At 40.5% G+C, this 14,125-nt stretch overlaps 1 protein-coding gene across 21 annotated transcripts in view; it reads right to left on the reverse strand.

Annotated features, from left to right (window-relative positions):
* Nucleotides 1–14,125, reverse strand: part of DTNA (dystrobrevin alpha) — a 308,120-nt gene that overhangs the window by 160,886 nt on the left and 133,109 nt on the right. The window contains exon 2 of one of the 21 annotated variants that reach the window (XM_073331268.1): nt 11,764–11,846. The exons of the other annotated variants lie outside the window; for them this stretch is intronic. The gene's annotated coding sequence lies outside the window, so the exon portion shown is untranslated. The remainder of the gene's footprint in view (nt 1–11,763; nt 11,847–14,125) is intronic. 21 annotated transcript variants of the gene reach the window in all.

Here is a 14,125-nt window from a genome sequence, read left to right on the forward strand (position 1 = left end):
AATACAAACTTGAACAAATGAACTGTTCAAGTGTAATATTTCAGTTTCAATTAACCTTTTAATTTCAGTGTTCATCTGCTCACTTCCTATATCATTTAAAACTGGTAAAAAAAAAAATCAAAAAAACCTTCAACATAAATGAAAAAATAGTTTGACTGGAAGGCCAATAACTTCTTAGGTGACACACAAGCAGAGATTTCCTGTACAAACTGACAGTGAGGAAGAGTGGTGCATTTCTGAAGGATATGAAAAACAAAAACTTATTTTTCTATTTTGCTCTGCTACCTTCAGCGGAATTAAAATCTAGATGGTCCTATTTTTCCAGTTGAGGAATGCTAAACACATGCTCATCAGCTTCTCTGCAGTTATCAAACAGGTGCTCAAAAGTCTAATCTGCCACTTTTAATTCTGACTGCAGTTCCACACAAAAATATTGTTAAGTGAAGGCAGCTAACAGGCTTTTAGTTTTCACCTTATGACACAAATGTACCAAAAGTAGCATTCTTAATTACAGCTAGTAGGTAGGTGACCCAGTGGGTTAAAGCACTTGCCTTTCATTGCTGCAAACCCGGTTTCTTTAAATCCAATTTCAGGTCACAAGTGAAATGAGTCTGGTGAAGACAGACCAATCTGCAGTGCAGATTATGTGGTTGCATCAGAGTCATTGCATAATTTGACACAAATGGCAGTCTATCCATTCCCTAAGGGGTGGGGAAGCTTGTGACCTGTGGCTGTTCCACACTCACCTCCAAGTAGTGCGAAATCAGACTGTCACTTCTAAAACAATTCACCACATTAAACCTTCTCCTCACTCCTTTATAATTTCAAGCCATGAAAAAAACGGAGCACTTCATCCCAAATTTGATAATTTTGTGCCTGCTGATTTACAACAGTGAATGACGTACAACTCTAGACATGAATGTGCGGGAAAAAATCGTGCCCACCCCCTCCCCCCCCCCCATCCCTCTGCACATAAGAGTGATCGTTACATTGGAAGGAGGAAAAAAAAAATCTTTGAAATGGAAAATTGCCAAGAAAAGAAATATTCCTGAATCAGGCATCACAAGAAAGTGACCAGCAGTGAGTTTTCACCCACAGAGTGAGGGTTTTAAAAGTGGTTTGAAAATAACTGACCCCACTGAAAATCATAACACTACACCACCGACACTCTTTCCCCCCTTTCCCACCCCGCAACAAATATTAAGGCCTGATTTTCCTTGCTCTCTGAACAGTACACAAAAGATGGAGATGCAATGGATAGGGCAGGGAACCTCCCTAGCACAGGATCTGGGCCTGACTTTACTCTTTGTGGTCCCGAGCTAGACTGCTGAGTCTAGCACCTCTACCAGTCCTGTACTCCCCAGGATGTGCGGAGCAGTGGACTTGTGGGGAATAATCATGCGCAGTATCAAGTATGGCACAACAGCAATGCTCCCTCTTCCACTTCAAGAGCCAACATTTCCCTGAGCCATAATGCATCTTGAGCTTTTGAGGGGAAATATCCTCCCCCCAACTGTGGGATGTTAATTTCTAACCAACCAACATGACCATAAGAATGTCCACTCTTTCGGGAGGCTGCACTATATGCCCACATCCTATGTGACAAAGTGCAGTCCTAAAATTCCCTATCTCCAGACCCAGCTGACTCCAGTGCCAATGGATCATGGCTAACCTGCCCTCCCCTTTCCCTGTTTTAGGGGTTACAATTTGGCTTCACCTCCTGGCTGTACATATATGATGCACAAAAGATAAGGTCGCTCTTACTTTAAATTTAGGGGGTGTGGGAGTTACCATAGCTCACAGCTCCAGCTTCTGGAATCAAGAGACTGCATGGGAATCTCAGCTTTCATTTAAAAAAAATGAAGTAAGACTCTTGTGCTGATGATTGCAGAGAAAATCTTGAAAACGTGAAGCAAGTCAACCCTAATGGCTCAGAATGATCAGCAGGGCTGGTGATGGGTGAATAAGACCAGTTGGCTACTTTCTCTCTCTCTCCTTTACACTCTCTCTCATACACAAACCTCCTTTGCTCAAAAATTTGCCATTGCTGTTGTAGGAAGGGCCTCAATTCCCTCAAGAGACCATGGACTGCTAGTTCTCCAGGTGTCTGATCCATTTTGCTAATGATTTTGAAGTCTTTTGACCCTTCAATCTGAAATGAAATATGGTAAAAATGATGCTTGAAGCTAATAACGGAGATCTGATATAAAAAACTTTCTAGTTCTTTGGACTGCCAAGTGATACCACAATCTCCTGAGCACCATGAAAACTGAATTAGCTTTCAGTGGTGGTTTCAGTGTGGCTATTTTCCTGTGAGAACAACTCTTCTTTGGAAGGAACTTCCTTTCAGTATCCATAGGGATAGGCTTAGGTTGCATGGATCTATTGGTAATATCAGGCCTTGAGTGTGGAGTTCTTGCCAGTTCAGAAGAATCATTGGATTGCTTGTTCATATGCCTAACAGATCTGAAAAACATGGTTCAGGAACTTTGTGCCCACACTGGAACTGCTTCTGTCTATTTTGATTTGAGCTGGATAACATTCAGATGTGGCTCCCAAACTCTTAAAGAGAGCATCTCTTAATACAGTCACTCTTGTACATATTTATCCTTTGAAAAACATTACAATCATCTGACAACCAAATGAGGGATTGGATGATGGTGCCTGGTGTGGATCTCTACATTTATTAGTCATTGTTAGTGGTTTCAGTGACAGGGAGAGACTTAGTAGCCCTCCTTAAATGGAAATTTTCCCATGTTATTATTTGCATATAAGACACAGACTTAATAGTTGGGAAATTGACCTGATTGTAAATTCTGAATCTGTTTTGTTCACCAACAGATTGCTGATTGCATTTTCAAGTGTCTTTCTTCTGAGAGATACCTTCCTCATGGTCAAGTCTGTAGTTTGTCCTTTCTGGGTTTTTTTTCCATCAAGCCAGGATAGTGAAGAGCTGATCGTATCAATGAATGATCTATGTTGAAATGGTACTGCCGAAGGGACTTTCCTTATACATAAGCTCTCAAAATGGGTAGATGTGATAGATTTCTTGCAATTGCATTGCCGGTATCAAAACAGTAATACTCAATGCAATGTAGCATCTGAACAGCAGATTAATGTCGAATCAACAAAAGCATTTCACAATAAGCAAATCTTAGCAGTCCTCTGTGTTTCCCACAACTGGCCAGTGGGCATGAGACATCCATACATTATATCGAGTTATTTATTATTGCAGAAGTACTCCGAGGCTTCATTGTGCTAGGCACTATATAGACACATAAAACACCATCCCTGCCATGAAGAGTTCGCAGTGCAGTTTAAACAAAATGCAACAGACAATAGAAGGGAAGGAGAAAAGGTTTCAGTTTGTGCACATACATAGCCTAACAATGGCTGCAGTCTGAATGTCTGAAATCAGTTACCCACTTTTTTGCTGATCACTTTTCAAAACCAGGCTTTTTTTTGCGGGGGGGGGGGGGAAGGGGGAGAAGAGATTTGTCCGTTCTAAGGTGACCCTAGAAATCCTATAAAAGACACAGCGGATCCTACTGTAGTGGAAAAAGCTTAATAGCTATTTTCTGAGTAAAGCCTCAGTGTTTTTGTCTGCTGGGTCCCATAGAGATTATGGTCTTCCAACATTGAAATGACTGTTTTGACAGTGGTGCTACTATAGCAAACATGAATGCCTTTTAACACGACAATAAAATGAGAATATGTTACAGAACAGTAAATACACAGCCCATTAATTCCTCTCCCCTTAATAACTTAATACAGGCGTAGATGCATTTCACAGAGAGGACATACTTATCTAAATTGTCTTATACTTCCTATACCTAGTAACTCCATGCCACTCAGTTAGATGGGAACATTTGTGCAGTTACACCAGTGATGAAAGAGTGAGTATTTTACTATGGGTAAGCCCTCCTGGGTCTCTGAACTAGATTACTCATTCACAGAATTAGACTAGTTTCCTAATGCTAGAAAAAGATGAAGGGGTCAACTTAGTTTCCTCTTTGATTGCTTCAATAATTTGAACTTAAGTTTTCCATGTTTTACTTGGGCTAGTGGAATCAGAACTAAATCATGACCCATTTCATTTGACTATCTTCCCTTTTTGGCTAACTCTTCCACATTAAAGATTCCATGTTAATCAAATTTTGCTTTTGTCAGATAATTCAACTCCCACTAACTCATTTCATCCTGGGACTATGACAGGACTACTCATTTATGAGCTTCCTTATTTCATAACTCCTGTCTCGTGAGCAGACAGGCACAATAAAATGCTTGCTTCTTTCTCAGGCTCTGCTAAAAGTTGTGTCATTACAGAAGCCTACAGAAGGAATCTAATTTAAAATTTGTGAAATGCCTACTTATTCCCTATGATCTAGGGTAATGGTCACTTACTCTTTCCTTGTGGCAAGTTCCTTACCATTCAGGCTTCTTTTCTCAGTTATACCGTAATTGAGGCTGCTCCCGAAGCATTAAAGGGATGGGAAACCTCACCTTTACACCAGTTGAAAGTTCCCACTGGAGCCAAATCAGAAGCATTCCTGTGGCAATGAGACTGAGAGACTTCTTCCTCCGACGCATTCTCTAAACCGGTGATATTAATCTTTTGTAATACTGGGAGAGGAGGTACAGACTAGGCACTGAAAACCCTTTATTCAGGCTGTGAAGACAGCATGTTTTTCCACTTTTTTGTTATGTACTGTGTGGAAGGAGTGAGGAGGGCACATCTTTTCCTGCTACTTTGTCAGAATCTGACTGAGAGACTCCATGATGCTGTCACACTGACCATCTCCCCGCCCAAATAGATAGAATTTGTCCTCTCAAAAGTGATTGCATATTGTATTTTTGACAGAACTATAAACAGCCACACATCTTTAGACTCCTCGTTGACCCCAAATCAATATAAACAGCATTTGGATAATGGAGGTGCCCTTGCTGTGGTTTTGTTCTCTATGGAGGCAGCATTTCTGGAGGGTCAAAGTGCAGGGCAGTTATTTTTATGTGAAGCTCTATTAACTGCCTCTGGTCTTTCATGAGAGAAGGGCAACTATATAATGGAGGAGTTGTGGGTACAACACTGAGGAAGAACTATGTCTGAAATGTCATGTCAGACATTTTCCAAAACATTGGAGGCTCCTCAGGGCAGGCAGGATGGGCATTGCCTAATCTAACTCGAATTAGATTATTAATCACAGTTGTAAATGGTCTCCAAGCCCATCTTTGGGTGAGAGTTTTGCCTTCCCAATTTCAAATAGCACCTTTTGGATGGCGGCCTCTGAAAGCCTGTCCCTTTTCAGAAAGGTATGTTTGGGGAAAAAAAATCCTGTGTAGAAAATACAGAAGTTTAATGCTTCATTGAACTGGGACTATGCTCTTACTAAATAGGTTAATCCCATGCCACTAACAGTTTATATCTGCCTATCCCTGGATGAATGGTCAACAGGGGCAAACATTTTATATTCAACTGCACTGCTCAGTTCTTGCTTCTGTCTCATCCCTATGAGTGTGCTAAAGTTTGGTTCAACTACACAAAAGAACTTACAGTTTTAAGCAGACATCATGAAATCTGAAGCAAAGAACAACAAGAGAATTCAGATGCATTTATGAAGCAGAAGAAAAAAAAAGTCTTAATAAATGCAACAGACTGCTAAAAATGTTGCTAGCAAGACATCTCCAGATAAATATATTTCTGGATTCTGACTGACAGAGCTATTCTGAACCACTCTGCAGTTAAAAAATGTAATTGTTTCAGTTTTGCTTCAAGAGATTTTTTTTTTTTTTAAACAAGAATGAAAATCCTCAGACTTTCGCACTGATTTGAGGGAAACCACCACCTAGGATTCTAATATTCATCTCTATGCAGTACAAAACAAATCTCCCAAAATCTATAAACATCTGACCACATGTTCACACTCCCACATTAGCAAAATCAGTAGGTAATATATTTGGGGAAAAATTAAGAGGAAAAACCCAAGGAAGTTCTGCTGTTGCCTCAGAGAAGGTAAGAGGACATAAGTTTAATAGATACACAGTTGTCCCTTACCTTAGTCTGCGGTTTAATATAGCAGCACGCTCTTAATCCTTCTCTTTGAGTACAAAATATGCTAGGAACTATAGCATTTGACCTTACACATTTCTACACAAGAAACTCTAAAGTAATATTTAAACTTCAATAAAAAGCTGTGTTCATTCTCCCCCTTACACTCAGCGCAGAGCAATCTAATACACCTCATCATGTGGTGTGTTGCCATAGCAGCACTGAATCCAGCTGCTGCAATACAAAAAAGAGTCACAAAAAGTTATTTTTTTTCCCCTTCACCCACCCTGTAAAAGTCAGGGTGCTCTTCTTGTGCAGTAATCTAAACCAAATAGATTTCTGCAACCTACAAGACCTAAATTTGTGAAAGTCTAAAAAGAAACTGTAAAATTGAAAATGTCATTTTTTGGGAGGGGAGGGTGAAAGGAGTTAAGAAAACTGAGTGATGTAAAATTGCCCTGATCCCTTAAACAGCTTATTATCTATCTGCTCATGCCATTTAGCAGGTTTCAGAGTAGCAGCCGTGTTAGTCTGTATCTGCAAAATGAAAAGGAGGACTTGTGGCACCTTAGAGGCTAATAAATTTATTTGAGCATCAGCTTCCGTGAGCTACAGCTCACTTCATCGGATGCATTCAGTGGAAAATACAGTGGGGAATGCATCCGATGAAGTGAGCTGTAGCTCACGGAAGCTGATGCTCAAATAAATTTATTAGTCTCAAGTACTCCTTTCCTTTTTGCCATTTAGCAGTTTCAAAATTCAGATCACTGCCTCTGTAGGAAATGCAGTTACATAACCACGCTCAACAGAACTACAACAGTAAAGCTGCATAGTAGGTGAAGAAGATCATCAAATACAGAAATAAGTCAGAGGCACTATTTCTAGCATGTTGGCCTTGGGAAAGATTTACAGTACATTGTTGCTTAATTGTCGAACAGAACGGTATTGCTTCAGAAAATGTGAAGGAATCTACATTAAGACTTTACTATTCATTACCATTATATTACCACTAACGACAGCGAAATTGCTTGATTCAAATGTGGATTGTTTACATTTCTATATGAATTCACAGATGACAGTTTTCATAGTAACACTAGCCATAGTAATAGTAAAATATGGTCTTTGGACACTGGATGGTTCTGGAATAGTCACAGAATATGGACTCTTTCAACTGTCAAGCCCCAATCCTGAAACTGGATCCATTAGGCTAGACACTTGCTATAGTGCAGAGACTCACATAACCTTAATTACCAGCGTGAATCTAGCCAAAAATCAGAGGCTAAAAGCAGATACCATCTGAAGGTTGTTCAGAGACCTATGCAAACAGAGGGTCTCAAATAAATCCTTAATGTACAGGTGTCCTCAGCATGACTGCCATTCTAATTAGCATCATTTTTAGCAGGAGACACACTATAATTAGACAGACATGGGCACCTTTCACCAATAGGTGTTTCCTCCAAGTCAAGCTTACGGCACATTGGCAGGGCTGTCAGTCATGTTTCATAGGAACTAAATTCACTTTAAGGTAGTCTAAAGAGCTGCGGCAGCAGTAATGTTCTGCACTGATGTGCTGGGTATTTGAGTTAGAGTCTCTCTTGTTCCCAGGGTTACAAAAACTGTTTCAAGGGTGAAGCATGGCAACCCTTCATGAAGCAAGCCCAAAGTAAGAGCAAAATTTCCATTACTACTGTGGCCGCAAGCTATGAGTTTTCCTGCCCAATCGGTCCTATGCCTGAATTTGAAAGCCAAGCCACAGAGAAGTCATATGACAGTAGCACGAGATGGGGGGTGGAGGGGTGTATCTTGAAAAATGGCCAGCTACCACCACCATCTCCTACTCACAGATTTATTAAAGGAGCCAATCTAGTGCCAAATTAACTCCTATAGTTTAAATGAAGAAACTTTCAAAACCAATGGAGGCATCTTTAGTTTAAAACAACCGATAAAAGCTAGTTTGAGCTCAGGATCTACTATATTTTTATGGGTGTACAGAGCCCCAGGTGAATCTCTGCCACAGAAGCCTCCCAAGTTTGAAAATAGCAATGCAGTTTCCTGGATGAATCACCTTCTATGCCTCAAAGACATGCAGCTATTTATTTACTTTAAATTAGGCTACCTGGTATTCTAGATGTATGGATAAAATAGACAAGATATGGAAGAGAACAGAGTTATAACCACAATTAACCCTCTCATTCTCAGACTGGCATCTTACCCTCTCATGTATCCCCTTCCAGACAATTTCTTCCCTAAATCACCCTTACCTCAGGAAAAATCTGGGGGAATTGATAGGCTTTAAAACACGCTCTGAAGTTACACATCTGAATACAGTTCCAGTTGCTATACATTTACTTACAAGCCCTTTGATTAATACGTTAAATGAAAAGTTACAAAATATAAAAGCTGCAAGCAAAGTGAAATTCCCATGGAGGATGCCTATTTTACTATCTTTCATGTGTACTTTTGATGGCTTAAGAAAGCAGGCAAGGCAAAAAAGAGAGTCTATTGAAACAGCTTAATAGAGTATTAAAAGGAAGTCACCTGTTTCAACAGCAAATGACTACGAAGAAAAGGCTTTGTATAGCAGTATTTCCTCTCTCCGAAACAAAAAACCCAGTTCAGGTGATTGAAAGTCCCACTCCATAGCCTATGATTCATGGCAATACCCTACTGAGTGGGCATGTAAGGCAGTGACTGCACTGGAAATACAGCATCTGCTATCTCTTTACACACAGGGAGATGAAGCAAAGATTAATAGAGCCACATTTTGAATAATTCATGTTTGCTCTGGAGTGCAAGAGCTAAAAGCAGACTGTGTCACTCACAGTTACTGCTTCCCCCAAGACTCTTTCCTCCCCCTCCCCTGCGGGTTTTTTTGTTTGTTTTTGAGTTGTGTCTAACTATAGTGGGCTCACTGAAAAAATTCTTTTCTTCTAGAAGAACTGCCAGTTTGAATGGTATTCCCCATTCATTGTGAGTCTAGGGAATAGCTCTGAAACCTTCACTATCTGTAAAACTGGTAGGCATTTTTGTTAAAAAAGTGTTCCTGCTGCATGTAGGAACTAGCTTCCAGATGGTGTTTGCTTTTGAAAGGAAAGGTTCTATTGTGGTTTTAAGCAACAAGTGCTTATTGTTGTGGAACACAGTAAGTTAATTTCCTCTGGGGGGAGGGGGAAGAAGAGAGAAGACATTGAGCCAATGTGAAATATATTCAAATGAAGGTAAGTCTGCTTTCTTTTAAATACATTCTGCTTCTGGACTTAATTTTTCTTGTACCGCATCAAGCACATTGTTGCTTAATAAAATAATTTACTATTTATATTTGTGATGAATGTATTTGTTTTGCACATATTTTTCCTGCTAGAAATGCTATTTCTATAAAAGGCACCTGTTCCTACCATTATAGCAGCACTTGATTATGTGAAATACCCACACCATACAAAATAAAACTAGCAAAACCAACCATGACGCATAAAACAAAACAATCAACTGCTGTATGAATCTAGCCCAGGTCAGCAGTTGGGGTAGACTATAACTTTAGGATTGGTTTTCTGCATGGGGCAGTGAGTAGCTGTGCTATACTAGGAGCAGAAAAGAGTCCCACTTCCTCCCTACTTGCTCTAGGAAGTGTGTAAATTACTTCATTTACCATGTTTTCATGGAGAACTTATTCCTCCCTACACACCAATCAGCTACTCAGGCCAGTGAGTGGTAGGGAGGAAGCACAGATCATTCCCATATTCAAGACTGCCAACCCCAAATATTTAAAAGTCATGACTCAGGCCTCAAAGAATCAGGAGAATGATTAAAAACCATGAGTTTTTTTAACTCATACATTTTTGGTTTTATTTGCCTTCTGGTTTGAGCCTTTAGGTTACACTCAGGTCACATCCAGGCTTCTCTGCAACAATGAAGGCTAGAAACTAAATGAACTCCAAACGAAAGCTGGGACTTTAAGAGAAAACACTAAATATCATGATGCTTGCAATTAAATTGCGAGAGCTGGCAAACTCACGTACCCATTTTTCATCATGCCCTTCCTATCCATTTGCTCCCAGCAGGGTGTATTGGGAAAATAGCAACTTGCTCTCATCACCCCGACTCCAACCAGTTGCAATCTGAGCAGGGCCAAATAAGTAAGAGAAGTGAGGAGGGCTTAATCGCCTGAGCAGCTAAATAAAGTAAATAGTCCCTTCTGTGACATTATACTCCCTATTCTTTATGAAAATATGCTTGTAGTAGGAATATGACATAACTAAGATATGCTTTATGAGAGAAAACTCTTGTAAAGTGTCATTGGAAAGGTTATAATTTACTGAATGTGATTATCCAATTTGCACGCATGTATCGTTTCTGTATCTGAAATTAGGAATATTGACTATGTATCTGTATTTCAACTATGCTACTTTGGGTGACGCCCACTGCTAACACTTCAGGTACAACAATGAAAAAGCCCATCAGCAAGAGACAATGGACTGTAAAAGAGCTTAGTCTTCCTGAGATACCTTACAAGAGTTATCTTGCATAAAGCATATTTTAGTTATGTCATATTCCTACAACAAGCATATTTTCATAAAGAATAGGGAGTATAACGTCACACCTTCCTGGAGACTTCAAATGCCCCATACCTGCAGGTATCCCCTCAAGCCAGAGAAACTAGATCACTCTTGCAGCATGTCAACAAATGCAGCCTATTTTGGACCAAGGTATGGGAGAAGTGAATCTGATCATTCAATGACTAGCATATCCCTCCCCTGACTTCACCCTTGGTTGTGGTTCCAGCATCAAATGTGAACTGAAGCATCTTGAACAATTTAGGATTGTGGAGTGTGGCCACAATAAGCAAGTAGTCTCTTGTCAGTCTGAATGCTGAAAAGAAGATTTTGCTTCAAAATCAGTCCAAGTTGGAAGGGATGAAAACTCCAGGGCGAGGGAGAGCTTTGAACTGCCACCAGGATAAACCCTACTGCCGATCTGGCCAAAAAGCAGTAATCTAAAAGTAATCTAGACACAGTATCTACCGCCTGAGCCCTGCATCCTTGTCCTGAATCTGAACATGAAAAGGGCACAGAGAACCTCATGTGCACATTAAATATATTTAATATGCACAAGTATTTTACATGCTGCAGGATGAGAGAAAGTGAGCAAGAGAGTCCTTTAGAATTGAAGTGACACTAATAAAAAAAAGCCACAATTTTTTTCAGTCCTTGAAGTCTTATAGAAGGAAGGGCTAATGGTTAAAAAACAAGCCTAAGAATATGGAGATTTGAATTCAGTTCCCAGCCATACCACATTTTTCCTTTCTAACCTGAGACAAGCCACTGAGGCCTGGTTTGGGCAACTCACTCTTATTTACATGTTGGCGAACAGCTACTCACATAATTCCAGTGGGACTACTTGTCTGTACACCCGCTTGCCAGTGAGAGTAAAGGGGTTCAAAACTGGCCTTTAACCTCTCTGTGGCTCAGGCTTCCTTGTCTGCCAAGAGGATAATCCTTAGCTGCTTCACAGGGCTGTTGTGAAGCTTAGTTAATATTTGTAAAACGCTTTGAGAACCTCAGATGAAAGTACACAGTTATTCAGGTCACCAGAAAACCATTTAAAAACCTGATCTAACAAGATCTGTCTCCATGGAGATTTTTAAAAGACAGCCAGTGTCACGAATTAACATGAAACCTTTTTGTCAAACAGATTTTACAGTTTTTGCTAGCTAGAAGTACCTGAAGTAAGAGGGCCAATACTGTGTGCGCTCATTGGGTTGAATCCACCAGAAACGTTGACATCAGTGGCCTACCTATGTAAACTGCAAAAAAAAAAAAAAAAAGTTCAAATGTCCTGTTTACTTATGGCTGTATCTATGCTAGATTTTTTTCTTAATGTTTCCCAACGATTGCTATGAATATACAGCTCCAGAGGTGGGAGAGTACACTAGCACAGACTGGGTGTCACTATTTTAACCACTGTGTCCACTAAATAGGGTTTGGAGACATTGCAGTTAAAATGGCACCAGTGGCTAGCGTACACCAGAGCTCTCACCACTGCCAACATGAGGGCAGGTGCAAGAGTGGTAGGTAGCACTATTGAAAAGGATTATGAGTCTAGTGTAAACAGGGCTGATGAGCTGTAACCACGTGTGAAACTTTTCACACTACACGGTTACTGCCAAGCACAGGTACAACACTGTGTGTCCACTCCTAAGGTGGATACAAGACATGACTGCCAGAGAGGAGGGTAGATAGCATGGTTCTCAAAAACAGAAAACTCCCTCTTGACATTGGACACAGACAGACCATGCTAGAAACAACCAATGTAGGGTTTCCATATGTCCTGGTTTTCCTGGACATGACACCTTTTTTGGTCCTCTGATCTCTGGGTGGATTTTTGAAATATGAACAAATGTCCCTGATTTTTCCTTGCTTGTCCTTTTTCCAACATTGATTCTGGTAGAACTACAAGTCCTAGTATGCCCTAATAGCAACATGCATGTTTACTGGATTTGACACCCTTACTTCTGGCACTGTCTTCAGAGCTGGACAGCAGCATTTGCTAGCCAGAGGCACCCAGGTCTGAAGGCAGTACCACTGCCAGCAGCAGCGCAAAAGTAAGGGTGCCTGGTATGGTACTGCCGCCTTTCTATGCTGCTTCTGGCGACGGTGCTGCCTTCAGACCTGGGCAATTGGAAAGCGGGAACTTCAAATATGATAACCCTAAACCAATGTGAGAAATAGCTGGTAAGTGGGCTTGACAACTAGTTCTGAGTATGTTGCACATTTCAAGCCATTTTGCTGACAGGGCCAAAGAACTCTTATGTTTCACGTCTTTATGGCACAAGTTATTATTCCCGTTAGCCCACAGTGCAGGAAACTGCCTAACTCCATGGAACTTCCACTGTTGCACAGAAGGGTTCTATCTACCTCGCTGTGTATATAGCCCTTATCACTGAGCTCCTTAAATATGAATTAGTTTATTCACACAACATTCCTGAGGGGTAGAAAATCATTGTTATCCTTATTTTACAGATGAGGAATGTAGGTTCGGAGACATTAAACTCCTTGTCCAAGGACACATAGGAACTCTGTGATACAGCTGGGAATTGAACCCTTACATCTCGAGTACTTGACTAACTATTTCTCAGAATTTGGTGGAAAAAGTTGGGTAGTTATTCAGAGTATGTAAGGACACCTTAAAAATCTCCCCTTTCTTGGCTCACAGAACTTGAACTGGCTATGCACTGCAGTCTTAGGTACATTTCAGTGTTCGGTGATCCCTTGCTTGCATTTGGAAGAATGGCAGATTACTTCTCCCCAGTAGTGAAGACCTGCCCTAAGATGAGAGATCGATGCTGCTGCAATCGATGTAGCGGATGTTGATTTAGCATGTCTAGTGAAGACCTGCTAAATTGTCGACTGGTACTCCAGCTCCCTGAGTAAGGTAAGTCGGCGGGAGAGCACAGTGAAGACGCTGGGGTAAGTCAACCTAGCTACGTCAACCCAAATTACATTATTTACATTGCTGGAGTAGTGTAATTTAGGTCGACTTACCCCAACTTACTTTCCACCTCTAGACTATCAGGGTTGCCTTTGGTTTTCTTGCCTTTAGAGACTACATACTCATAACCCATTCCTGAAAATATTCACTACTAAATATAGTGCCTTCTTTGTCCAGTAGCCCCAATGAACTCCTTGGCACCTCTCACAATAGTAAGCACAACGGTGTGCTTGGGAGTAAGTGTTTGCAGATTGTTATTTAGTATTGTTGCCAGAATGAAAATTAAAGTATCTCCAAGAAATTGGAACAAACATGCAAGATCACCATCATCTCAGGAAACTCTTTGTTGAGACAACTGACTCTTTCAGCATTTCTTAATGCACACTATTAAAAAGTTATTTACAAAGAAATTGGGTCCCTCTGCCTCTATGGTCACTAACAAGCTCCAGAAGAGAATATTATATTCAACACCAACATTTTCATCTTTGTATTTTAACATGTGACTTCTAGGAGAGCATCGGCATAATCAGCACATAGAACCATCTGGGCTAGTCAATCCAGCAATATGTCTCCTGCCACCCATCTGAAACTAAC

The sequence above is a fragment of the Lepidochelys kempii genome, chromosome 2 (assembly GCF_965140265.1).
Source record: "Lepidochelys kempii isolate rLepKem1 chromosome 2, rLepKem1.hap2, whole genome shotgun sequence".
NCBI lineage: Eukaryota > Metazoa > Chordata > Testudines > Cheloniidae > Lepidochelys > Lepidochelys kempii.